Source organism: Rhinatrema bivittatum, chromosome 2 (assembly GCF_901001135.1).
Source record: "Rhinatrema bivittatum chromosome 2, aRhiBiv1.1, whole genome shotgun sequence".
Taxonomy (NCBI): domain Eukaryota; kingdom Metazoa; phylum Chordata; class Amphibia; order Gymnophiona; family Rhinatrematidae; genus Rhinatrema; species Rhinatrema bivittatum.
This window is the reverse complement of record NC_042616.1, coordinates 670,599,913-670,614,129: the sequence shown is the minus strand read 5'-3', so window position 1 is coordinate 670,614,129 and position 14,217 is coordinate 670,599,913. Positions and strand designations below refer to the sequence as shown.

General features: G+C 41.3%; 1 protein-coding gene across 1 annotated transcript in view; it reads left to right on the top strand.

The window, feature by feature from the left end:
* The first annotated feature begins 262 nt into the window (after nucleotides 1–262).
* Nucleotides 263–14,217, top strand: part of ELOC (elongin C) — a 37,429-nt gene continuing 23,474 nt past the window's right edge. The window contains exon 1 of the mRNA XM_029591490.1: nucleotides 263–431. The gene's annotated coding sequence lies outside the window, so the exon portion shown is untranslated. The remainder of the gene's footprint in view (nucleotides 432–14,217) is intronic.

The following is a 14,217-nucleotide window of genomic DNA, read 5'->3' as shown; positions in this document are numbered from 1 at the left end:
TTTTTCTAAGGACGTTCAGATTTTCCTTTCTTTGGTAACAGCCATTAACTAGAAGCCTGACTCAGTCTGCTCCCACAACCTCACGGTGAACGCCTCACCCTGTCCTTATTAACCCTCCCGTAACCCCGGCAACGCCTGCGAAGCAGCCTGCAGCACTAGGACTACACTATCCCCCGCCTCTTTCCTCTGTCCTGACTGGCACGGGCTTGTCCGAGAATGAGGTGGGAGGTGTCGCTAATAATTCGCACATCCGGTTTGGGGGCTAATGACGTCATACTGGGCCTGGGAGGAGGAAACTTTCGCAAAGCCTTTTCTTCCCATGTCTCCGCCTTGACCTCGGAAGTGATCGTGTGTGAGCGGCGGCTGGTGCGGCGCAGCGGGAGCTGGATCAGGCTCCGAAGACCCCGGCGTCGGAGCGGTCCGAGGGCCCTGTAAGTTAGATGTTGGAGCCTCTTTTTACGGCGTCTGGGTGCCAGTGAGAAGCTCTGTACGGTTTTTTCCTGCTGAGTCTGGCGTCTCGTCTCGCCCCATGGGCAGGTGGAAGCAGGCTCTGTCAGTGCAGGAGTGTCAGGATCGTGGAGGAGGAGGAGGAGGTGGCGGTATAGGTGGTGGTAGTGATAGTGATTGCGTGGAAATGCCATATAGGTATTTCCAGTTGATCTGCTGTGGCCCCGGGTGGGGAAACGGAACTCAGCTGGTAGACGGCAGTTCTAGTCGGCCATTCTGCTTATCCTGCCGCTTCTTGTTAATATATGCGTTCTTAAACTGACATGCTCCTCCGCTTCATCATTCGTAATTTATTTTTCCTTTTTGTTTTCAGTAGCTAGATCTTTGAGGATTATCTTAGATTTTTTTTTCCCTAAGGATAACTTTAAAAAAAACCCCAAAAACACTTTTTATAAAATTAATTACTACTTTGTTTCCAAAGACCGCAAGGGTACATTGTTATTCCATGTTATCAAGAATAGATTATAATGCACTTCTGAAATATTTAGCACAGTTGTCAAATAGGTAGAGAGAATTTTTTTTTTCAAACCTTGCTTTTCTACCATGTCCAAAACTGATTCCAGACTTTGTTATAGTGTTCATCTCTTAGCAAGTATTAAATATTCCAGGGCTGCCACCTAGGAAACATTATTACTCTAGATCTTCATTCTGAGATTTTTCCAATAAATGAACTATATGTATTAATTGAATCACAAGCTTCCTGCGTTCCTTGGAGTCTCATCAGCTCCCCAGTATCTGAGCAGATAGAGTGAAGGGGAAAACATGCTAGCTTTAGCAAGAAAAATGTGACCTGTTATATGGATGTCCATTGACATCCATATAACAGGTCACATATTGCTTAGATTTGGTTACATGTTATATTGTCCAGGGTCTCTATAACTAGCTTTAGCAAGAAGACATTACATGCTTTTACCATTTCATGTTACCATTTGTCCCAGAACTGTTGTACAAATATACATTCCCAGCTGCTATGCAAAGGTAAACCATGTAATTGATATCCCTTTCAAAACACTGGCTTAGAATTTCCCAATTTTGGAAACTATAGGGGGTGTCTGTAAGTGCAGTGTAATACCTTAACATCAGCTCATGCTTTTTTTGTTTTGCTGTCCTTATTACAGGTCTGATTGCACCTCTGTATTCAGTTTATTAATAAGTCAATACTATCTTCAATAGGTAATAGTTTTGAATTACTTTTACCATTGGGGTAGTGAGAATACAAATACATCTTATATCCGCTGTAATTATACTTTTCCGTTGACTCCCCCTCCTCCAAATTTCTGTTTTCCCTGTTCCATGTATTTTGCGTTATGTTCTATGTAAACCGATATGATGTATCTACGAAAGATAATGTGAACAGAGTTAAATTCATTTTTTAAATCCTGAAATGTTAAAATAGTTCCTTTCCTTGTTTGCTCCAGAAATCTCGGCTCTTTTTTTTTCCAAAGCCAGGAGTCTGGGGGGTAAAGTTATTAGTGATAACATAGTAATGATGGCAGAAAAAGACCACATGGTCCATCCAGTCTGCCCAGTAAACTTCTTTTGGTAGTAATGCTGCTCCATGCCCCAAAGCCTTATGTTAAGAGTAGAACATTTGCAAACAAAACCAGGCAACTGTCAAACCCATAATAAAATTACTGGTAACAATGTTTTTATAGGGTGAGCAGTCTTCTTGATAATTCAGACAATGCTGCTTGAACATACTTTGCTTTTAGACTTAGCCATAGAAGTAGTCCTGTGCTTTTTCCCCTAGTGTCTGCATATTAGTACCCTGGACCATAAAAGTCAGAGCCCGGTGTTGGCTGCCATCTGAATCCAATTCTCTTTTCCCCCTACCAAAGTGGCGAATGATGTTGCATCAAAGCTAATTGGTTAAGGGTAGTAACCCCATACCTTATGTTAAGGTTAGTAACTGTCACACTGTGCAGGTTACTCCTATGCACCCTTTTCTTCATTTCCAATCTCTAGCCTTTAGGGATCTGCAGTTTTTTATCCCGTGCCCTTTTGAATTTCTGTTTTGTCCTCGCCACCTCTTCCAGGAGGGCATTTTAGGCATCCACTACCCTCTCCATGAAGAAATATTTCCTGATGTTGGTTCTGAGTCATTCCCCCTGTAGTTTCATTTTGTGACCCCTAGTTCTACAGTTTCCTTTCCAACGGACAAGGTATCTGAAAGTCTGTATCATATCTTCCAAGGGTAATCATTTATTTATTTAATGTTTTTATATACCGAACATTTGTATTCATTTCACATTGGTTTACATTGTAAATGAGGACCAAGCATTAATCCTAGTCCTATAAAACTTATTAAATTCACTATATCTGGAGGCGAACTGGAGAGAACGTTACCTGGTTCGAGGTCAGGTGAATACCGGCCCCAACGCTATTCTTTGGAGAGTTTTTTTTTCCTGGAATGATTGACTGACGTCACTTACTGGAGACGAGGGACGGTATAAAACAATGCCTTCCTGCGGCGCGCACTCATCGCTGGTGCGCTGACGAAGCCGTGCGACAAAGGTGTGTGCACGGCTTTGTCTTATCCGGCTTCGTCTTACCTGGATTTGGGTTTAAAGTTTAAATTATTTTCTTTGGAATAAGGAGCTCACCTCTTTGCCTCCGCTGGTGGCTTCAAATTGTAAGTAAAATTGGACAAGAGACTAACTTTCTAGGGTGTATATTTGTCTTTTTTTTTTTTTTCTCTTTGCCTGTTACAAGTATTCATAACAATGAGTGCAGAGAGAAATATCACTTAGTCCAAAAATATATTTTCCAAAATTTTATTATGATTCTTATAAGTCTTTGTAAAAGGCGGCAGCTCCATTCATATTTACAAATGATAGCGTCTTAGGTCCCCTGACACGGACCCGCGTTTCGCGGTGGCTGCTTCGGGAGGGACGTAGCTTTCATACAATGATCTGTTAACAAATGTAAAACAAGGACTAAGTGCAAAAGGCCAGCATACCGGTGACAACTATCTAAAAGCAAATATTATAAATTTAAGACATACCTGTATATATTTGAAACAGCATATACTTGCATTGCTTTAACAGAGTCAGGAGCGCAAAGTTAAAATGGAGTAGTGGGGCTTTAAAGCTGTCAAAAAGGGCGCCAAACTGTTCCACCAATCAGTGACCAGAGAACCAGAGCCAATCAAGTTACAAGTGCCACACACAAAACGTAAAGGGAAAATAAGAGTAGAAGCCTCGGCTACTCAGGTGACAACTCCCTTACAACCCACAATAAAGGGCTTTTTCTCTTCTGCAAACAATTCACTGAATAGGCTGTCCGGTACGCTGCAGGATGATGAGCACACGGCAGTGTTGGACTTTCAAACATCGTTAAGCCCCAGTGCTCCAGAAACTCCTTCTCGCCCAAGCAGCACACAACTTCAAATATCAGGTATATTCAGCCATCCAAAGTTGGGGACTGAATTGATTCCTGCCAAGGTGATGGATGAAACTGTGAGTGCTGAAACTAAGTTCTCCGGGGAATCTGGAGAGCAACTTCAGCTGTGACAACGAAAGTTGAGAGCAACTGGTGGGGAATATCCAAAATGATCCCGGTAACCTCTATACCTTTAGTTCGAGAGGACTTGACCATGGTTAAACATGGTCATGAATCTATGTTTGGGATACCATCAACTACCAAAGAACGAGCATTCTCTACAGCGGGCCCAGCCATTTGGAATAACATGCCCACTGACCTCAGGCTAGAACCCTGCCCTCTAACCTTTCGGAAAAAACTTAAGACCTGGCTTTTCCTCCAAGCCTTCCCTTAACTCTCAAAACCATCAATACCCGACCAGACAAGACTCCACCATCCTGACTAGGTGCCCCGCCTAGCTTAAACGTTATATTTATGCCTTTGTTTAAGTTATTCAGATATACTGTCCTTTACCTCTGGCTACCTTAGCCACACCAAGTTCTACCTCCTTGTTATATGTAACTTTCGCTTCTTGTTAAATGGTTGATCAATGTTATCCCCCTTGTTATATGTAAACCGATTTGATGTGAATTTTTCATGAAGGTCAGAAAAAAAAGTGTTTAAATAAATAAATCTTTAGGCTTGGAGGTGGTCAAAAACCAAGAAATTGTTAGAATGTGTATGGAAAGCCCTAATCTCTCTGGAATCTTCAGTAATGACTTTAGTGAATATAATGTCAGACTAAAAATCATATATCCCAGTTTGAACCTGTTGTAAAGTCAAATACGAATAAAATTAATGTAATTGAGAAACAAGTAGCACAGTTACAGGAAGTACATAATACTATATTAGAAGGTGAAACTATTAATTCAAGGAAAATAGAAAGTATCGAAAATGAGTTAAGGTATAAAAATTTAAGAATTATAAATTTCCCTTGTGTTAGATTGCCATTGGATTACCATTGGATATTTTTAAGGTATATAACAGAGTACTAATGTTTCCTCAGGAAGCTATTCCACCAATAGCAAAAATATTCTTTTTGAATGAGGGGAAGAACAATGGTAAAAGAAGAGAGACTATTACAGGGAAATTCTAAGGAGATACAAGGGGAAATAGGTAATATAACAGAACTGATTGAACAGTCCCTGGAAGATCAAATTGATTTTAAGGGAACTTTGTTAGTCTCATTTATATTTCCCTTAGATCGAGACTCAATTTTGAGACATTTTTTTCGTAATCGAACGAAAAGTTTCTTGGGTGGGAATGTCTGGATATATCCAGACATAACTAGAGAAACTCAGTTGCGCAGGAAAAAGTTCTTATTGATGCGTCAAGAAGTCAGAGACCTTGGGGCAGATAATAGTTAGATATCCAAGTAAATGTATAGTCAAATGGAACAACAATAGACATGTGTTTTTTGATCAATCCAGTTAAGATCCTTTATTAATGCAAGAATGCCTATTAGAACTGTTGCCCCAACATAGATAGATAAAAGTTGGAGATTAGAATAAAGTAGATTGCATATTACTTCAAAAAGTTTCTGAAAGAAATTGTGCTCTGAGAATATTTGAAGCACCAGATTTCCTTTTGCGGTCATGTTTAATATAATATGCTTTCTAAATATGTTTAATACATGTTTTCTTAATATCTTAATTATCTCAAATATGATAAATTAAGTACTTCCGATGTTAACTATGAGATGTTTACTTCTTGAATGTAAATTAATAGGGAAATGGGATTTCTATGTAACATGACCTTTTCATTGATAGAAATTGTCTAAGAATTGTAAACATTTATAAATTTAAAAAGAAATTTTACTATATCAAAGAACTAAAACTACAAAGTTGCATTAATAAAACATGTAAACGTTTAAAAGTATTGAAAATATTAAAATATCAGAAAATATTGAAATTGCCCATTAAAATGACTGAAAATAAATATAAGAATACAAAATAATAAAATACATTTTTTAATTACCAAGGCACAATAAATACCTAAAAGTAAAATTCCTTAACACATTAAAAAATATAATAATGGGAGAGTCAATAAGACAATGGATTAACCTGGCTGGATGTAGGCCTGCTCAAACAACCATATTTAGATTCTTCAGCCTCTTCTCATAAGTCTTCTGGTACAGACCTCACACCATTTTGGTTGTCTTTTTCTAGACCATGTCCATCCTGTTTCTATCCTTTTTCAGATACTGGCTCCAGAATTGAACACAGTACTTCAGGTGAGGCCTCACCAAGGACGTGTACAAGGGCATTATCACCTCTCTATTTAGCTCAGACGTCTTCTGGCTCTAGCTATAGCCTTGTCATGTTGCTTTGCTGCCTTCAGATCACCAGACACCATCATCCCAAGGTCCCTCTTCCAATCCATGAATGTTAGGCTTTCACCCCCATTATATACAGTTCTTTTGGATTACCATACCCCAGATGCATGACTGAACTTCTTGGCATTAAATCCTGTCTGCCAAGTCTTCAACCACTCTTCATGCTTTCTTAAATTACTTTTCATTCTTTCTACTCCCTTCAGGTATGTCCACTCTATTGTAGATCTTGGAATCATCTGCAAATAGAATTGAACCTACAGTCACTTCTCCAATATTGTATATTATATTAACATATAAAGAAAGCTCTCATTTTAGAAACAGGACTTTAGAAAAGTTCATTCTTTTTACATTTTTCAAATGCTACTTGTGGTAGCATGAAGTTGCTAGACTACTTGATATGTTTTAATGGCTGCATGCCATAGACATTAGATGTATACATCCTGTTTGTGCTGTGCTCCTGTGATAAGCATCTGCAGTGCCTTTTATACTAGCCCTTGTGTGGAGCTCTGACACTAGTACAAAAGAATGAGACAAAATGACCAAAAACAATAAAAAGCCACCATTCTGCAGTTAAGGGGAGTGAAGATCAAAGGGAGATGGTTGGGGGAAATGTAAGAAGTGGTGAAGGGGAAAAATGCAGCCATTTATGGAGTAGGGGGATAGGAACTAGATGGATTGTGGGAAGGTGGATGTATAGATAGGAAAGATCAGAAAAAGAGTGAAATGACAGAAATGTTGAGCTGGGCAATACGTAGAAAAGGAGTGAGGAGGAGAGAGAAAAAATAATCTGACCACCAGGGCAGAGCACAATATTTTTTCTGCAGAGTAAAGATTGAATCTCCCCTTTTCTACATATATATAAAAATTGGAAGCTATCTAGTTCTCCATATAGCAGGCATGGGGTGACATCAGAATGCACGTGTCCATCTGGAGCACACATACTGGAATACATCAGAAGGGGGGACGGGGACCGGAGAAGCAAGCTGCGATGCAGTGCACATGCCACACAAACTGGGCTGATCATGCACATTTTACACACATGAAGCTTGTGCCAGCTTGGAAGAACAGGAGTCATAGCTTCTGATGAGGGCTGTGAGCAAAGGTTAGGCCAGTGAGCCAGAAGCAGCAGGTCTGCCTTTAAGGTAGAGGGGAAGGAGGAAGACTGAGTGGAAGGGAAGGAAAAGTGTGGTCTTGCCTAATCTGTGTCTTTTGGCATGGGGGAGGGAAGTGGTACCCCCCACCCGTATGGCCTGCCTAACCCTTGCCCCTACCACCCCTCCTTTAATATTTATTTTGATTTGATAACCCATTTTCTCCATCGACAAGCAGGTCTGAATTAGCCATGACATATGAGTGATGTCATCTGATAGCACCTAATGGACCTATCTGTCATAGCTCAGTAAAAACATCACTGAGAGTATGCTGCCTTGTGAGCCCTCTCTCTTTTTGACCAAGAAACCGCATGGATATGCTTTCTCTCTTTTGAGGTTTGTTTTTTTTCTCTTTACTGCCTCGTTGCAGTTTTCTTGTCTACTTGCTGCTTCAGCAGCACTTATCAAAGCTTTTTCTTTTTGGAAAGCATTTAAACTTTGAAGATATTGAAGCAGTCAAAAGCCAAGAAGCCTACCTTTTAGCTGCTTTATGGTCTGTATTTAGGGGCACTGGATGTCCATTGCATACTCACAGAAGTGTGCATTATGATATGGCAAATTACTACAGTTGTGGCTGCGTGTCTCCCAGGCGCAATAATCTAGGGCATAGAAAATGCAGGATCTCAGGAGGCTGCTTAAGGGTAAGTGCTGGTGGTACATGTCTGGGCAAGGGACCCATTTTCCCAAAGTGGAGATGTCTTAGGGTTCCTGGTGTGTGGAGCTGGACCCAGGGTTCTTTGTCCCCAGTTCCTTGCTCAGTTGGGAGAGCTTCCATGCCCTCTGTTTCCTCACCCTTCTCCCCTTGCCTGTGATGCCAGTTACTGGATCCCTTCCTAGGTTAAAGATCTAGCAAGGCAAAAAGGCTTTTGGCACCGGAAAAGGCAAGGTGCCTAAATGTGGTCTGTCGGAGCCTATCTTCAGTGCTGAGGAAGAAAAACTACATTGGCACAATTGCCATATTCCTTCATTATGTGAAAAGTGCCTATGGCAGGGCACCCTCTGTGATGATGGCGCAAAGCACCCGATCCAAAGCACCATTGACACACTTGGTGTGAACACCTGCAATGGTACCATTTATGGTGCCATTGGACCCTGAGGCCATGCTGCCTTAAAGGAAAGTGTTAGTCCAGCCTCTACTGGCACAGAGAACCTCAAATGAGACCCCAGCACAAAAGAACCCTAGCTCTATTGGCACAGAGCACCTCAGAGACAATAGTGGCACCATCATTGGAACTTAGTACTTCAGCATTGTTGAAACAGAGTGAAGAGGGAACCCTATTGCTCTCTGAAAATCTCTCCTACAACCTTGGCTCAAAGGATATCTCAGCCCGAGAACCAGTTGATAGAATTGTTGAAGAACTTCTTTTTCTTATTAACGGGAAGGGCATCAACATTGGGTAGCGCTGCACTGAAGGTAATCTTCAGTCCATTGGGAGAAGAAACGTCACCGAGGCACAGGAGTTCACCAAGGTATAGGCCCAAATAGACAAGTGCTTCCCTTTCTGGGGCTTTGCTAGTTGAATGAGATCCAGGTCCACACCTCTGATTTATCAGTTGGAATTAGATTTGGAATATTCTTGGGAGTATGGCTATGGATCTGACAGTGAACAGGCCTCTCTCTCGGGCCACTCTCCTCTGCAGCAAAGGAGAAATTCTTCTCCCAAGGAACTCTTTCCCAAGTTTATTAAGAGAATAGCAGATGCCATTACATTTATGTTGTAAAAGAAGGAAGAGACCAGAATTAGGATGCTTAACATCTTCCAATTTGTTCAGCTACCTAAGGATATCGTGGTAGTCCCTGGCCATGAGATGAGATGTGGGCAAGTCCCCTCTTCTGGCTCCAGTGTATGAGGAAGCGAAATATGATATATCATGTCCAGAAGGCTCCAGGATTCAAGAAGCAGCAGCTGTCGCACCAGTCATTAGTGGTCGAAACAGATTAAGAAAGCCAGGAGGTCTAGAACCCATTTCTCATTGCCCCCAGGGAAGGATTCTTGTACTCTGGACTTTCTTGGGAGAGGTTTTTCAGGGTCTATTCTCCATGCCTGCATCCCAACATCTTTTCATGAGCCAGTATATTTGGATCATTCTGAAATGTATTAAGGAAGTGGCAGTGCAGCTTCCTCAGAACCATTAGTGAACAAGGGCATAAAGTATGGAAAGCACATAGTCCAATGGAAAACATCAAAGGCTGAGACAGCATTGAGAGTCTGTGCAGTAAGTATTGGTGGCCTCAGGCTTACTTGGCTGTGGGCCTCGACCTTCTAACAGATGTACCTTTCAATGAGGAGGATCTCTAGAGATAAGGTTAAGGAAGCAGTTATTCAAATTAAAGATTACTGTATAATGCTTCTAACCCTCTCAACTGCCACTCCAGACCTTTCTCAACCAAGTGGTACCCGAGTAGGGCATCAAGGAGTCATTTCTATTGGTCAAGAAGATATTTTCCTTTGCCCTGTTGGACCTATCAACAGCAGGGCCCTCGTGCTCATCCTCGGTAAGAGAAGGGCCTCAAAGCCAAAGTCCGCACCTTAGCTAAAACCTGGGACAGAGTTTTGACTGGGTCATAGCAAGCATAGCCGAGATTCCAGTATCCATGTCAGAAAACCTTCTTGTTGGAGGCAGGTTAAGATTTTACATAAACAGTTGGCTCAGATTAACTTCAGACACTTGGCTCCTAAGCAAAATCCAAAAAGGATACGGACTACACCTATTGGGCATAGTTCCATATCACCCACCAAAACCCACTTTGGTCAATGTCTCAGCATCAGAAATTGCTACGGATGAAACTCTCCTCTCTCTTAGAGGCAAGGAGAACATCATTCCAAATCCACCAGAAGAGAGAGAGTGGGGATTTTACTCCAGGGACTTCCTGATCCCAAAGAAAACAGGGGATCTTCATCCTATTCTAGATCTGAGGGGTTTAAACAAGTTCCTGAAAAGGGAAATGTTCAAGATGATTTCCCTGGCCAGTTTGATTCCCTTTCTTGAAAAAAGGGACTGGCTAGTAAAATGGGTAACACAGTAATAATGGGAGACTGCAGTTATCCAAGTATTAATTGGTAAAATGTCACTTCAGGACATGCAAGGGAGGTAAAGTTCCTAGAAGCCATCAGTGACTGTTTTTCGCTTGTTTTCAGCAGTTGGTCATGGAATCACCAAGAGGGGGACCTATATTAAATCCAGTTCTCAGTGGAATGCAGAACCTGGTGCAAGAGAGAGAGGTGGTGGATCCACTTAATAATAATCATAATGTATTTAAATTTGACATAATAGCAAGAGGGTGAATATTTATTTGGTACATTTATAACCTGCAGTATCCAAAATCAGTTGATGCGTGATGTACATAATGAACATTCATAATTTCCACAAGTGCAAATTTAAAACAAATTAACATAAAATTATATAATACATGTTTGTTTTAAAAAGGCAAGTTTTCAAAGATTTCCTAAAAAAAAATTTCAGTTCTTCCAAGTTCCTCAAATCTTTACTTATTTTGTTCCATATCTTTGGTCCTATTATTGAAAAGCCCCTATTTTGCATTTGTTGATTAAACATAATCCTTGAAACTTGGTTCTCAGCAATTTTTGATCTGTTGAGCCTATGCTCATAAACATCTGTACTAATTCATAAACATCTGTACTAATTTTAATCGATAATCCTCTACATGCAATTCTTTAAACAATAGTACTAGCATTTTAAAATGTACTCTATCACTGGCAACCAATGTAAATACAGCAAAACTGGGGTTATATGCGTGTAATAAAAGGTTCCTGTAATCACCTGGGCTGCTCCATTCAAGACCAATTGCAACACCCTTAAAAGGTTTCTGAAGTAATCCTACATAGCATTACAATAGTCAGTTTTACTGACTACCTAAGACTTGACCACATTCTAAAAATCCGATACAGACAATAAAGGCTTCAGCTGCCAAACCTATCAGCTGCAAAGGCAGCTTTTAGCAAGCATTTGTATTTGTGATTTCATTGATAATCTGGCATCTAAGACTACCCGTAAATTACGAGCTACTGGTACAATAAGGATGGCCACTCACCCAAACTTATTTCTGGTCTTTTATCTATCCCACTCTTATCGACTTACTCTTAAAACCACATATTAGGGAAAACTACTGCAGTAACATTTAACTATAATGTGGGAAACTAATAAAGTTTATTAAAGAACCTAAAAGCAATTCACAAGGGTAAAAACTTGCAGAGGTACAGGCATTGTTTAAAATTGCCATCCTTGAGACCCAGATAAAATATATTCCATGTATTTATAAAGTTCAAAAGAAAACCAAATAATTGCTGGTGTGGTTTAATAGTGAGGAGAGAGGCAATTAAAGCCAAAAGAGCATTTAAAAAAAAAAAAAAGGAAAGCAGACCCAAATGAGGAAAACCGGAAAGAACATAAGCACTGGCAAATTACATGTAAAAAAAAAAAGAAGGCTAATAGAAAATTTGAAAAGAAGCTTGCCATAGAAGATTTTTTTTTTTAAAGTAGTAAATTTTTTTTTAAAAGTAGTAATTTTCTTTTCACACAGGAAGTACAAAGCATTTGAGGAAGTCTGTCAGGCTGCTAGATAACTGAGAGGTAAAAAGAGTGTCAGGGAGGACAAGGAAATAGCTGAAATAAATCAATTCTTTGCCTCTGTTTTGAGGAAGATGTCAGTTGTAGCCATACTGGAAACATTTTTTGATGGTGATGACTGAGTGACTAAAAATCACTGTGAAACTGGAGTATATAATAAATCATATTGACAGACTAAAGAATAACAAATCACTGGGAACAGATGGTATTCACCCCAGAGTTCTGAAGGAATTAAAAATGAAATTGCAGACCTGTTTCTGGCGATGTGTAACCTAACATTTGAAAGTAGCCAAGGTACCTTATTTAAAATTACTTGTATCCCATGCCCTCTGAAGTTCAGGGCAGGTAACAATATTATAAACACAAAAACATGTCTGGCACATAGACTGAACAAACATGGTAAAAACATTGGACATAGAAATACAATACCTAAAGACTGAAGGTGGCAGTGTGACTCCAGTTTTGAAAAAGGGTTCCTGTGGTGATCTGGGAAACTGTAGACTGGTGAGCCTGATGTCTATGCTAGGCAAAATGGTAAAAGCTATTCTTAAAAAAACCAAAATTACTTACTACATAAACATGGTTTAATGTGTGAGAGTCAACATGTTTTTTTGCAAAGGGAAGTCTTATCTTACCAATTAACTAGATTTTTTGAAAGTGTAAAATTTGGATAAAGATGAGCTGGTTGTCGTGTATTTGGGTTTTCAGAAGGCATTTGGCAAAGTCCCTCAGGAAATTGGCAGGTCATGGGGATTGGAGGCAGTATCTGATTGTGGAATGCTAACTGGATAAGACAGGAAACAGAGAGTAGGACTAAATGGTCGTTTGTGGAGTAACCCAGAGGTCTGTACTGGGACCTTAGCATATTCATAAATGATCTGGAGAAAGGAACAACAAGTGAGTTGACCAAATTTGCAGATGATGCAAAATTGTTTTGAATTGTTAAAACAGCAGCAGATTGTGAAGAACTGCAGAAGGACCTTGTGAGACTAGGAGACTGGGTGTCTAAATGGCAGATGCAATTTAATGTGGAGAAGTGCAGAGGAATGTACCTAAAGAAAAATAATCTCAGCTACAGTTTTTTGTATTAGGATTCACTACCGAGGAAAAAGACCTCTGTCCCTGTGGTCCATCAAGCCCAGAAGAATGCTGGGCTGCATAGAGAGAGGAATAACCAGTATATAAAAAAGAGGTGATAATCCCCCTTGTACAGCTCCTAGGTGAAGCCTCACCTGGAGTATTGGTTCATTTCTGGAGACCGTATCTCAAAAGGGACAGAGACAGGATGGAGGCGGTCCAGAGAAGGGTGTCCAAAATGGTGTGGGGTCAGTATCGGAAGACATGTGAGGAGAGGCTTAAGGATCTAACTGTGAATACCCTAGAAGAGAGAAGGTGTGGGGGAGGTAAGATACAGACCTTTCAGATACCTGAAAGGTTAATGATGCATGGTTTGAACTAGGGGTCATGAACTTAAACTCTGGGGGGGACAACTCAGAACCAACCTGTGGCAGGGCCAGAAAAGCGAGCCCCCCCTCCCTGTTGGTGTTCAGCTCGGGCAAGGACCGGGCCTGCGCTTGAACAAAGGCTTGGAGGCCCTGAAAAAATTCCAACCAAGAGAAGGCTGCCGGATCCATATTTGTATCGGGGGGGAACGGATAGGGACCTCTGAACTGCCCTCGCCTGGAGAGGACGCCGTTCGGGGAATTGCTCAGGTTCGGGGAGCTACTGGATAAGGTCAAGGCTGACCCATGCTCCAACTGGGATGAGCCGGTCTTGGGAAAACTTTTGAGAATCCAGCCCTCCCTGGGCCTCCTCACAGTGCTGACACAGGCAGGATTCCAGGTCAGACTGTGCGGCTCTAATATGGCAGGCCACGCAGAGAGAGTGTCGCCTGAGCTTCTTTGCTGCCGGGGCCATAGCCCGTGTGGTTTGTGCGTTTAGCCGGTTATTGAATATCATGTGTGCATCGACTTGCCTCGGCGCACGTATGTGTAAGTGGTTGGTTGTGCGCAAAGTTATGTGCGCAGCTATGCACGTATCTACGTGCACATTAGGTGCACCGAAGGCCGGCCCGCACTGCACGTACCGACGGCCGAAGGGGGAAAATGGCACCATACCAAGCCGCCGCAGATGGCCACGTGGCGAGTCAACTGAGCTGAAAATGGGGCATAGCCCATCGGGTGTGGGGGGGGGGGGGGCTGCTCAACCCGCTCA